This window comes from Suncus etruscus, chromosome 12 (genome assembly GCF_024139225.1).
Source record: "Suncus etruscus isolate mSunEtr1 chromosome 12, mSunEtr1.pri.cur, whole genome shotgun sequence".
Taxonomy (NCBI): Eukaryota; Metazoa; Chordata; class Mammalia; order Eulipotyphla; family Soricidae; genus Suncus; species Suncus etruscus.
Genome location: NC_064859.1, coordinates 45,546,222 through 45,559,314, shown reverse-complemented (window position 1 = coordinate 45,559,314; position 13,093 = coordinate 45,546,222). Strand labels below are relative to the sequence as shown.

General features: G+C 33.5%; 1 pseudogene; it reads right to left on the bottom strand.

The window, feature by feature from the left end:
• The window catches only part of LOC126024534 (small integral membrane protein 8-like), a 1,114,930-nt pseudogene extending 1,107,129 nt beyond the window's left edge, over window positions 1–7,801 (bottom strand).
• Window positions 7,802–13,093: the final 5,292 nt, after the last annotated feature.

Genomic DNA, 13,093 nt, shown 5'->3' with positions numbered 1-13,093 from the left:
TGGAATGTTATATTCACTGAATAAGTTCCCTACTTCTTCACTCAAGCCCTGACAACTATTTCTATAGTCTTTTTTCTTATAAATTTTATTATTTTGGATTACTCATATAATGGGTTCACTAATACAAAAGCATTATTTTAGATGGGCTAATGGGTTAGTAGTCACTCACATAATTTGTAAAACCTCCTCCCTTAAAAATAAAACCTGGCTTTCAAAATTACTGCTTTATATGGGGTAAAGAAGAAATAACAGTTGGAGGAATGAGTTTGTTTCTCTAGCTAGTAATTCATTCTTCCTTTACAGCATTGAAGCCTATTGATTTTGTAGGAGAAAAGCCAGAGGGCTAGAGGATTTTGAAGACATAAAATATTTTATATAATATTATCCTTCAAAAATTGAACAAAATACAATATGAAAGTTATCAAGTAATACCTACATTAGTGAAACTAAGGGTCACATATTCATACTAATAACAGTATGTATATATATGTATATATATATACAGTGACTTAGGAGAAAGAAAAATATGGCAATAACAAGTTTCAGTCTCTTTTTTTGTTTGTTTATTTTTGTTTTTAGCTTTACTTTGCTGTTTGCAGAACTTGTTCTCAGAACTATGTTCAGGAGATTCAGAGAACCATATGAAGTGCTAAGGATGGAGACTCACAAGAAGTCTGTTTACTTCAGCCTTTCAATAGAAACTAAGGGAACACAATCTCACTACTCTTCCATAAATAAAGAAAAGCCTGTAGAAAAATATCTGAAAACCACCAAAGGATGAAAAAAAAATTGCATACTACATATCTTTCACTGGAGCGGGTTGTGACCAAAAGAATATAGGAGTGTGACTATTCAGTATCACTGTGGTGTATGTGAGAAAATTATTTTTGTCCCAAACATTATAAAGACAGACTAAACATAGTGAAGGGAGGAAGAAATGACAGGGTAGATATAGAGAGAATAGTTAAGTTCCCTAGTCCTTAAGTGACTTACATTTCACAGTTCGTGTCTCTTGGTTGTATTGTTGTTAATGAAGAAATCAGGGGTCACACCAAAGTAGAACACACCAATACACAATATGTAGGAGCAACAGCCAACAATGACTTACTTAAGGACCTCATTAGAGAGACAATAATTTTCACAAATTTGCTTGTCACCATATACTTTTTCTGTTTGTATTTTTTTCTTTTATCCCTTCTTTGTCAACTATATGATACATGCTCTTAAAGTATATATTAAAAACAGTTTAAAAAGGAACTAAAAAGAGCTCAACATGATGTCCATGAAAATAACAATAAGGAATTAGTGACAAACAGTCCCTATTCTGGCTACTGAGATTTACCCTTATAGTGTGAAAATCACAGGATATGCATCAACAAAGTAATTCTGCTATGCACAACTAAGTATTTTACAGAGACAGACATTTCATGGATTGACCCACGGGCTATACATTATTTGCCTTTGTTTTATTGCCTTGGGAGCTAACAGAAGACAAGGTTGAGAGAACAATGTTCAAAAGCAAATTGTAAATACATCAATAAGCTAAAGGCTAGAATAAATGGAATAAATACTTTAAAATTTACTTGTTTTATTCAAAAACAGAAAAAAATTAACTAGAGAATGCAAAGACAAAAAGAAAGAGACAGAAAGGAAGAAATAGAAAGACAAAAGAGAGAAAGAAAGAAAGAAAGAAAGAAAGAAAGAAAGAAAGAAAGAAAGAAAGAAAGAAAGAAAGAAAGAAAGAAAGAAAGAAAGAAAGAAAGAAAGAAAGAAAGAAAGAAAGAAAGAAAGAAAGAAAGAAAGAAAGAAAGAAAGAAGAAAGAAAGAAAGAAAGAAAGAAAGAAAGAAAGAAAGAAAGAAAGAAAGAAAGAAAGAAAGAAAGAAAGAAAGAAAGAAAGAAAGAAAGAAAGAAAGAAAGAAAGAAAGGAAGGAAGAAAGAAAGAAAGAAAGAAAGAAAGAAAGAAAGAAAGAAAGAAAGAAAGAAAGAAAGAAAGAAAGAAAGAAAGAAAGAAAGAAAGAAAGAAAGAAAGAAAGAAAGAAAGAAAGAGAGAAAAAGAAAGAAAGAAAGAAGAAAGAAAGAAAGAAAGAAAAGAAAGAAAGAAAGAAGAAAGAAAGAAAGAAAGAAAGAAAGAAAGAAAGAAAGAAAGAAAGAAAGAAAGAAAGAAAGAAAGAAAGAAAGAAAGAAAGAAAGAAAGAAAGAAAGAAAGAAAGAAAGAAAGAAAGAAAGAAAGAAAGAAAGAAAAAAGAGAAAAAAGAAAGAAGATAGGGAAGGAGAGAGGGAGGGAGGAAGAGAGGGAGGGAGGGAGGGAGGAAGGAAGGAAGGAAGGAAGGAAGGAAGGAAGGAAGGAAGGAAGGAAGGAAGGAAGGAAGGAAGGAAGGAGGAAGGAAGGAAGGAGGGAAGGAAGAACAAAATGATTTACACAAAAGTTGAAACACTGGAAAAGAATAATCTATCAATTTTATATTAATGTGTAATAAAATGACATACCTAATAGCTTAGAAGAGTCTAAGTATAGTATCTCAAAGACTCAATAAACTAGAAATATAGTCATGGATTTGTGGGATCTCTAATTAGGATTTGCCTTACAGAGTAACTAGACTACATTTTCTTTTTCTTTCTTTCTTTCTTTCTTTCTTTCTTTCTTTCTTTCTTTCTTTCTTTCTTTCTTTCTTTCTTTCTTTCTTTCTTTCTTTCTTTCTTTCTTTCTTTCTCTTTCTTCCTTCCTTCCTTCCTTCCTTCCTTCCTTCCTTCCTTCCTTCCTTCTTTCTTTCTTTCTTTCTTTCTTTCTTTCTTTCTTTCTTTCTTTCTTTCTTTCTTTCTTTCTTTCTTTCTTTCTTTCTTTCTTTCTTTCTTTCTTTCTTTCTTTCTTTCTTTCTTTCTTTCTTTCTTCTTTCTTTCTTTCTTTCTTTCTTTCTTTCTTTCTTTCTTTCTTTCTTTCTTTCTTTCTTTCTTTCTTTCTTTCTCTTTCTCTCCTTCCTTCCTTCCTTCCTTCCTTCCTTCCTTCCTTCCTTCCTTCCTTCCTTCCTTCCTTCCTTCCTTCCTTCCTTCCATCCTTCCTTCCTTCCTTCCTTCCTTCCTTCCTTCCTTCCTTCCTTCCTTTCTTTCTTTCTTTCTTTCTTTCTTTCTTTCTTTCTTTCTTTCTTTCTTTCTTTCTTTCTTTCTTTCTTTCTTTCTTTCTTTCTTTCTTTCTTTCTTTCTTTCTTTCTTTCTCTACTCTGTCCTCATCTTCCTTTTCCCTTCTATCTCTCTTTTCTTGTATAGCATCCCTACCGTGGCAGAAAATACCCCATTTTTATTCCTGATAGGAGACATTTTAAGAAACAGCAAAAGTCATATCAGAAACTGTCCAACAAGGCCGGAGTGGTGGTGCAGCATTATGGAGTTTGCCTTGCATAGATGACCTAGGACAGACCATTGTTCGATCTCCCTGCATCCTATATACCACCCAAGCCAGGAGCAATTTCTGAGCGTAGAGCCAGGAGTAACCCCTGAGTGTCTCCGGATGTGCCCCCCCCCCCGAAATAGAACTGTCCAACACTCTGGTTCATCATTCCCTGCATCCTTTTTTTTACAGTTGAATGAAGGTCATCAGATGTAAGAGACAATATTTAAATTGTAAACTGGGCCCTGGGCCTTTTAGAAGAAAGTAAAATGGTAGGAATGAATAAGGAATGAGAGAGTGAGATTTGGCTATATAATATTGAGAGTAAAACATTTAAAATATTCAATATTTTTCTAGAAAACAGTGCTCCAAGGAGCAGCACACATTTACTTACTGAAGATTTTTCATTTTTAAATATTTTAAATGGGTGATTGATAGTGTTTTAAAATAATTAATTTTAGACAATGTGATGCTTTTGAACTTTAAACTTATAAATAGAAGCACTTAGAGACCTTGATAAAAACAAGTTGACAGATGCTATAGGCCAAGAATGTTACTTCATATATACGTTGTTGTATATGTTGTCATCAACATTATTACTATTATTATTGTTAAGTCTGGAAAACAGGATTGACACCCGAAAGACCACTAGGGAGACAGGCAATAATGTAATTATAAGGCAATAATGTAATTACAATTATTCCAGCATGCTGGGGTCCAGCATCTCCTAAAAATTAGGACCCTGAGAATGGCTTACGCAGCAATTTTAAGGGTACCAAGGCTCAGTCTAAATGATTACTGTCTCTGAGTAGTTGATCTTTAAAATTATTGGTCCTTAGTACAAGTTTTTGGCTAGGATTGATTGTAGTTCAAATGTAGCATCAGACAGATAGCTGAGTGGGCTGCAGACCCCAGTGCAGTGTTATCTGGCTATCTGTTCATTGCTGCAGACCCAGGGTGCAGATGTCATCTGGCCATCTGTCAGCTACTGTTTAACCTTATGTGGCTGTATTTACTGGCATTTACCCCTAGGGTCTGATTATTCTTCTGGGCCTAGACTTTTATATCTTAAAACTGCAACCTGTCATGGCTGCCTTAAGGCTCAGAGCAAAGCCAGCTTTCGAGCAGTTAACTTCTTTAAGCAAGCAGAGTACAGAGCCAAAGCAATGCTATTTCTAACATTATTTCTAACCAAAGGCACACCATATTCTAACATCAACATTTAGGTTACAGTTAATTCTAAATCTTAGGTTCTAACAATTATATTTGTATTTATTTTACTCAGCTAGATCACAGTTTGAATATCATTATACCACTGTTGAGTTCCATTTTTTCAGAATCTGATTTTATGTTGTAACAAGACAGATCTTAATATGAGGTTTCTATCTTCTGTGCCAGCCTGATTCTATAAATGGATTTGAATACAGTGTTCAGATTAGAAAGACAGTAAAGGGCACTTGCCTTGTATGTCACCAAGAAGGATTTGATCCTGGGTAACACTTTTGGTCAGAGGAGTATTGTCTGGAATGAAACCTGACCACTAAGCCAGAAATAAGTTATTTGCAAAGTCAGATGTTAAAAGAAAAAAAAAAAAGGGCAGGCCAGAGCGATAGCACAGTGATAGCATATGCCTCGCAAGCCAGGACAGATATTGATTCAAATCCCTGCATCCCATAAGGTCCTCCGAGTCATTTCTAAGTGCAGATTCAGGAGTAACCCCACCACTCCCTCCAAAAAAAGAACAAAAAGAGTGTTCTGTTCTTACTTTTCCTTTGTAATTTAAAATTTTTAAATATATTAAATTAATCAATAATAACTTGCATTGCAATGAAAATGATTAACTAGAACTAAATTGTTAGGGTAGGGAGTCAAAAGAGGATACCACACAATTGGAGCAAAGCTAAACAAAGCTTAATTTTGTCATCCAAATACCCATACTGATAGGTCAAGACTGTCTCCCAAAAGGAGATGACCATACCCAAGGTCACAAGTTGGATTATATAGGGAGGAGATCTAGGGAAGTTCTGACTTCTGGTGATCTTTAAAATGATTGGTTTTTGTCTAAGCTACCTTCCTACTGCTCTTTTTCTACTGTGTCTTTTCCAGATAGGCTACCTGGTATGACTGGTAGTTTGGGATGGTGTTAATGGAAACAAATTTGAAAAGCTTAATATGTGGCTAACTACTTGTGGTCATTACAAAATGATGTCTCTCCTTATTTAGAAAATAAGAGAAGCCTGACTTGTAGTATTGACAAAATGGCTACCCCTCTTGATCAAAACCCATGGCCCTACAAAGTAAGTACATATACAAAGTGCTAGATAATATAATTAGCATTTATAGGCTTTCGCTATTTTTGTTTGTTTCTTTTTTACCAGAATGGGAAAATTTTTATGTTGTTCTGTAACCTAGTATTAAAACCCTGGGTCATCTATAATTATTTTACAATTAAAAATGTATATATCAGAGCCTATTAACATTATTTTACAATATTTTCTTCTAAGAATATGTGCTATTCTCTTTAAACATCCTTTGATACATTTTATGACTAAATATTGAGAAGAAGTCCAATTTGCATTACATGTTAGAAAATGTGTCAAAAGAAAAAAAATGACTTAATGACAAAATTATCCATTAGTAAGTTTAGGATTGGTAGATTGATACTATTTCTGCTTATCCAAGAAACTCCATCATAATTTAATTCTGGTATCTTTTCATTGTGACTAAGTAATTTCCCCTACCCATCTTTAAGGTAAATTTACATCAGAATTAGCACTGCCACTAAGACTTATTTTAATGTAACAAAGTAGAATACAGACATAAATGTCCAAATGATAGTACAACAAAGGAATACGTTTTCTCCCTGGGCTGCATTGAATCATTTACTTTCTGTGCCTATTTGATGTAATTGATTCAGAGTGAAGACAGTGACCATAAAAAAGGATTTTTAAAGAGGCTTGTGTTTAGAGCAAGGCATAAAGACATCTTCTTTACTAGTTTACAGAATATTTTTAAGATCAAATATATGATATATGTAAATGTACCCTAGAAAAAGAAAAACATGTCTTTAAATAATTATGTACTTGATAAAGTGGAGAATGTGGGGAATAATCTTGAATGTATGCTTCAACTCTGGAACAATAATACAGCAGACAAGCCAATTTTTTACACAGCCAACCCATGTTCTATTCCTAGCACACTGTATGTTTCCCTCAGCACTGCCAAAGTAATTCCAGAGGGCAGAGATAGAGATAACCCCTGAGCATTGTGGCAGGAAGGGAGGAAGGAAGGAAGGAAGGAAGGAAGGAAGGAAGGAAGGAAGGAAGGAAGGAAGGAAGGAAGGAAGGAAGGAAGGAAGGAAGGAAGGAAGGAAGGGAGGGAGGGAGGGAGGGAGGGAGGGAGGGAGGGAGGGAGGGAGGGAGGGAGGGAGGAAGGGAGGAAGGGTGAGGGATGAAGGGAGGGAGGGAAGAAAAGAGGGAGGGAAGGAAGAAGGGAAAGGGGAAAGGAGATATGGAGGGAGGGGGGGAGAGATGGAGGGAAGGAAGGAATGAAGTGAGGGGAAAAGGAATGATGGAGGGAAGGAAGAAAGAAGTAAGGAAGAGAGAGGGAGAAGGAGGGTTGGATGGAAGGAAGGGAGGGAAGGAAGGAAGGCAGAAGGAGGAAGGAAGGAAGGAAGGAAGGAAAAGAATGGAGACAGGAAAGGAAAGAAGGGAGATGGAGGGAAGGAAGGAAGGGAGACAGGGAGAAAGGGAAGGAAGGGAGACAGGGAGAGAAGGAAGGAGGGAGGGAGGAAAAATTGGGAGAAAGAAAAAGTTGGGAGGGAGGGAGAAAGGAAGAACTAGCTTTCAGTTCTCTGTATGACTGCCTGCGGGTGGGAAATGCTGGCTTGGATTTGGACTGGTCAGATTGTGAGACAGTATATCCCTATAAAATAATAATTAGTCTTGAACATGGGCAATGCCTGGCTTGAAAGCTAAAATTAGAGTCCCCTGAAAATAAGTTGAACATGATTTATATCACAAGTATGTCAGGATATTCTAACTGTCATGTGTTGCTATGAGTTCAAGAGCAGCATAACTCAGTCCAAGGAAGAGCTTCACGATAGGGGACAAAAATTGGTAGGGCCAGAAGGATCGGCTTACATTTTGAATCTCACCACAGAGACTATTGAATGCTATTAGGGAAATAAATATACTAACAAATAGCATGACAATGTTAAAAAATAAAAAAAACTAAATAAGTAAAAAAAAAAATACAGAAACACTGAGGAAAAAAAGGCTATATAGTTATTTCTAGAAAAGTGTTGAAGCCACTTAAAATTCTCGTGAGTTTTAGTTTTGTTTTAAATTTGCCAAATTTCTATTGTGAATGGTAAATCACAATGCAAATTTATACATTAAATAAACACCATTTGTAGAAGCAGACTGGTGGGAGATAAAATGGTGGTCGCTGGTGGCAGAAATTGGACACTGGTGAAGGGATGGGTGTGGAAGCATTGTGTGCCTGAAATGCATCTTGGTAATTTCATGGTGATGCTAAAAATTAAATTAAAAATAAAATAAAATTAACAAGTTTCAATAAAAAATAAGAATTTAAATTTAAAGAATTACCTTTAAAAACCTCCTGTGAAATTTCAGTTTTAGGAGCAATAAAATTCTATGTGGAACAGAACTTAGGGAAGTAAGACTAGGTTTCTGGCTTAGCCACCATTGGCAGGACAATTTAACTTCAAATTGAGATCACCAAATAGTGGTGGGCTGGTTTATGAAGACTAGGGCAAGGAAAAAGAAATACTAGGAGTGACACAAGGACAATATGAGAGCATCTTTAATACTTAAGGTGGATGGTGGTGAAGATTCAGGTATTTTGTACATCAAAATCGTAAATACTTGCATTATTTTAACCATGTTCTGTAAACTCCACTAAATTAAAAATTATGGTAAACCACAAAAAGATGGAAGTAATGTGTGCAAATTATTTTACATATTGACTGAGAAGTAAGAAAACATTTCATAAGTAATGGCTGAAATTATTAGCAGTAAATATAAAAATAAATGCATCAAAGTAGACTAAAATATAAAAAGTAAATAATTTTTATCTCTTAAAAGACAAAATTTAAAAGCAATGCAAACTAAAAAGGATTCAATTCAAGCTCAGCATTGCTCTGCACATAGTATCACAAGTATGGCGCTTTCCTTACACTTGCTAACCTGAGTTCAATCCCTTTTATCCCAAATGGTACCCAGAGCACCACCAGAAGTGACCCCTGAACACATAGCCATGAGTAACTCCTGAGCACTGCTGGATGTGACTCCAAAACAAAACACACATATACACACACACACACACACACACAAAATCAATGGAAGGACAAATAAGACATTAAAAAATTTTAAATAGTTTATTAATAGTATGGACATTTTTTCTATTTTGATTTTAATGCATTTTGTCATCATTTGAATAAATATAGTAAAATGTTATGTTTCAGGTTGATAAATGAATGTTTTATTACATGATGTTGTAATCTTTGGATAGATAATAAAGAATAAAATAGCTGGATTATTTGGTAGTTCTATTTTTATTTTTGTTTTGTTTATGTTGGTTTTGAGAACATACCTCATTATAATGTTCAGGGCTTACTTTAGGGAACTTTGCCACGTATAAGCCAAGATTCTTAATTTATATACTATGTTTCTAGCCATAAGACTTAACCAGTATATATTCCATCATCAGTTAATGGGGGTTCTTTGTTATATAATACAGCACTGGTTATTTCTGATCTTTTTGATATAGGTGATTCTCATTATTATTTAATAATAGCCCATTTTCAATTTGAATTTCCAGGTTAATCAGTGATGACAACTTTATTTATTCATTTTTCTTTAAACACCTTGGTTACACGGTTGTTCAGTGGTTTTTCACAGATAAAATTGTTCTTGAATGAGTTACAGTCATACAATGTACAACACCCTTCAGCAGTGTGCATTTCCCGCCACCAACATCAACAACTTTCCTCTTACATTACCTAAAAATGACAGATTTTTATATGCCTGCTGGTCATCTTTATGTCTTCTTCTTATAAGTTATGGTTGATCTCTCTTTCAAGATTTTGAGTTTTTATTGTTAATTTAGTTTTATGATTTCTTGATATATCTTGGATATTATAATATTGTTAAATTTATGCAAACATTACTACCAGGTAGTAGGGTATTTTCTTATATTTTTATATATAATTTTGTAGTTAGAACCTTTTCAGTTTGATATACTCTCTTGTATGCTTTTTTGGTCAATAGATGATCATTAAAGACTTCTCTAAATTCACTGATCTGGAAAGTAATGCCTACATTTTCTCAGTGTATTTTAGGATTCAAGTTTTTAGGAAAAGTAAAGGCCATAATTCAAGTTCTGTAGTTTTCGTGGTGTGTGTGTGTGTGTGTGTGTGTGTGTCTGTTTTGTGATGTCTTTAAAAAATTACATTTTGTTAAAAGAGTTTGTATAGGATTATGCAATTTACATATAGTTGATCAATATATAATCTAATATTGTATATATTTGATTTTATTTCTTTGCAGCTACTTAAAATTATTACTGCTGTAAATCAAATCAAATGCTGTTAAGGGTATGGAACTATTTAGACTTTCAACTATTTTGTTTAGTCATTTATTTTTTTCAATGTATTTGCACCATTGAGTCCAAACGGGGAATGTTTCTTCCAGAGGACTTTTGGAATTTCAAAGTCTAAAATATGAAGTTATTTTGTTTTGCATTACTTTGTAATGGTTTATGTTGTTTTGTTTTTGTTTTACTCAGATGCCAAAATCCTATTCAATTAGAAAGATTGTCTTGCTTTTATTACAAATTGCATTGGCTAGATATTTGATTTTAGCTTCTATAATTCAATAACCATTTAACTTTAAATTCATTGAAAGATCATTCAAAAATTTTCTCCCATTAGTCAGATGAACTTTGACACAAAATACCTTGATTGTTATGTCCCAGCATTGCAAAAAATGAAGTATGCTAATCATTAAACTATCTACCAGATTCGTAAACATACAAACTGGATGCTATCTCTAATTTTTAGACTTGTTTATTCTATTTACTCTGTAAAATTTTCAAGAAAAATAATTACTTGTTAGAGAATAACTAATTTGTCATTTAGTTTTATTCAATTTAAAACTTATTAGGTCAATTCACAGGTTGATCAAACATTTGATACTTTTTTTCTTATTTGAATATTTTTTATTTTTAAAAATGTATTGTTTACCAACATTGTTTTCAAATCAGGAGCTACTCCCTAACAAAAATGTTCTCTAAGTTTAGCTCTGAATAAAGGATTCAGATATCTTCAGCTTTGTTATTTACCCTTGAATTTACAGTCATTAATTCTATAACACAAAGTCCCTCTGGACTTTATCCTGTGGTTTACTATTTCAGCAGAAGCAACAATATTTTTTTCTGACTTAAATCTAAACATCTAAAGTAGGAGTGTCATCTCATTTTTTCATATCATTGATATTTTTCATTGTGATGAGGATTTTTTTTATAATGATTCTGTAACCCTTACTTTTTTTATTAGCCTACTCAGTGATGCATAGGGATAGGATCGCTCTTGATGATATGCTGCCTGGTAAAACTGCTTGGAACCAGCAGTATTGAAGCCTCTGGAATAACTGCCAGGGTTAAAGTTTGAATTTGCTTTGTGGGGCAGGAATGTGGGCCTCAAGTCTGAAAGGCTTACAGTACAACCCTCTTGGCTATTTTCCATCTTGAGAATATAATTTTGTAAAAATGGATGAGTAGGTTATGAGATAACTACATAACGTAGATATGTTTTGCTTTGAAATTATACAAAGACGCCATGCACATAAAATACAACCTCTATGTAAATCATTTTACATAGCTCTGCTTGATAATTTCTTTATTGTGGGTGTGTGAGAGATAGTTAATATAGGTAATACAGTTTGCAAAGTTCTTGTTTTGATTTCATGTCTAACCTGGATTCCATCCTTGCCACCTAATATTGCCCTTTGAATCTACTAAGAATGCTCCCTGAGCTCAGAGCCAGGAGGAAGACTTGAACAATGTTGGGTATGTCCAAAACTCAAACAACAAAAGCCAATAACAAAAACAAAAATTGCCTTAAGATCCATCAGTTTATAGTAGTATAGGTGTAAAATTGCCTTATGATCCATCTGTTTATAGTAGTATATGTGTTTTATTATATGAGAAGTGTTTTCCTTTAAATAATTAAGATTAACAATTTTTAACAATTTTATTTTTATAAGTTTTATTTATTTACTTATTTATTTATTGGTTTCTGGGTCACACCAGCAGTGCTCAGGAGTTACTCTTGGCTCTACACTCAGAAATCACTCCTGGCAGGTTCGGGGGACCATATGGGATGCTGGGATTAGAACCACCATCCTTCTGCATGAAAGGCAAATGCCCTACCTCCATGCTATTTCTCTGGCCCCTATTTTTATTTTTATAATATATACCTTTTTACCAAAATTGTGAAAGTAGAAAGGTATATTTAATTATATATTATATTTTGTTTAAAAATAGTTATTGTGAAGCTGAAATTAGAATTTTCTGTCTTAAACTTTATTGAATTTAATGTGATTCTTTACAAGGATTTTTATATACATATTACTAGAGTAACATAGAAGAAAAATTCTTGCTGTCTTTCTACTTGCTTTTCTTATTGTATATATGCTTTATACAAGCTCAGAGAATAGACTGTTAGGCTTACCAGACAGCTTCAAAACTAAACCTTACATAAACTATTAGTGAAAATATTGCTTCAAAAATGTCTTGGTCTTTACCTATAATTTTAACTCAGCTTCCTGTAAATCTTTCCATAAATCATATGGGTTCTGCAATTCCCTAGCACTTTATGTTTCCCCCCTCAGTGTTTAATAAAACTGCCAACTGCAGTGTTTCTCACAATGTGTGAACAAAGGAAACAATTGCATGCATGATTGCAAAAGAGCTGAGTCCACAGACAACTCAGTGACCAGGTAAACCTTACTACTGTTTGCTAACTAATGTTTGCATAAGTCTACATGTAGAGTGTGCCTCTCCATTATTGTGTGAAGGGAAACAAACAGGTCAGTTCACTTAATTAAAGTTCAATAGGGTTACACTTGTCAACCAAAGCTATATATGCCATTGATATGCTATTAATGACACAGATCAACTTTGTTATTTTATTATAATAGAATGCTGATGGGTAAGCTTGATTTTAATTATATTAGAAGTTATATTGTTAAACACATTGAAAAAATAGCTGAATTTGGTTATTTACACTTGTATTTGCTTAAATAATTATATAATAAATATAAAATGCTATTTTGTTAAAGAACATAGTTCTCAAAGTTTTGTATCTGCGTTCCTAATGATTGAATGAGTCTATAGTAGTAAACTAGAGAGAAGTGACCTACAATGTTATATGTACATAATGAAAGATTATTAAGCTGTTAGCAAGATAGTAATCATGCCTATATAATTTGGATGGAACTACAACGATGAATGAATAAATGACTTTGCTTTGTTAAGTGTTATATATCATGTATTTCTTATTCTTACCTACTTATATATTATAAGAATTTATGGTGGTTGTCAGCAGTACTCCAAATAAAGACATAATAGGAAGAAACCTAATGGTGTTTCAACTTGTAAGTTTTGTTGTTGTTCTCTAAAAGCAG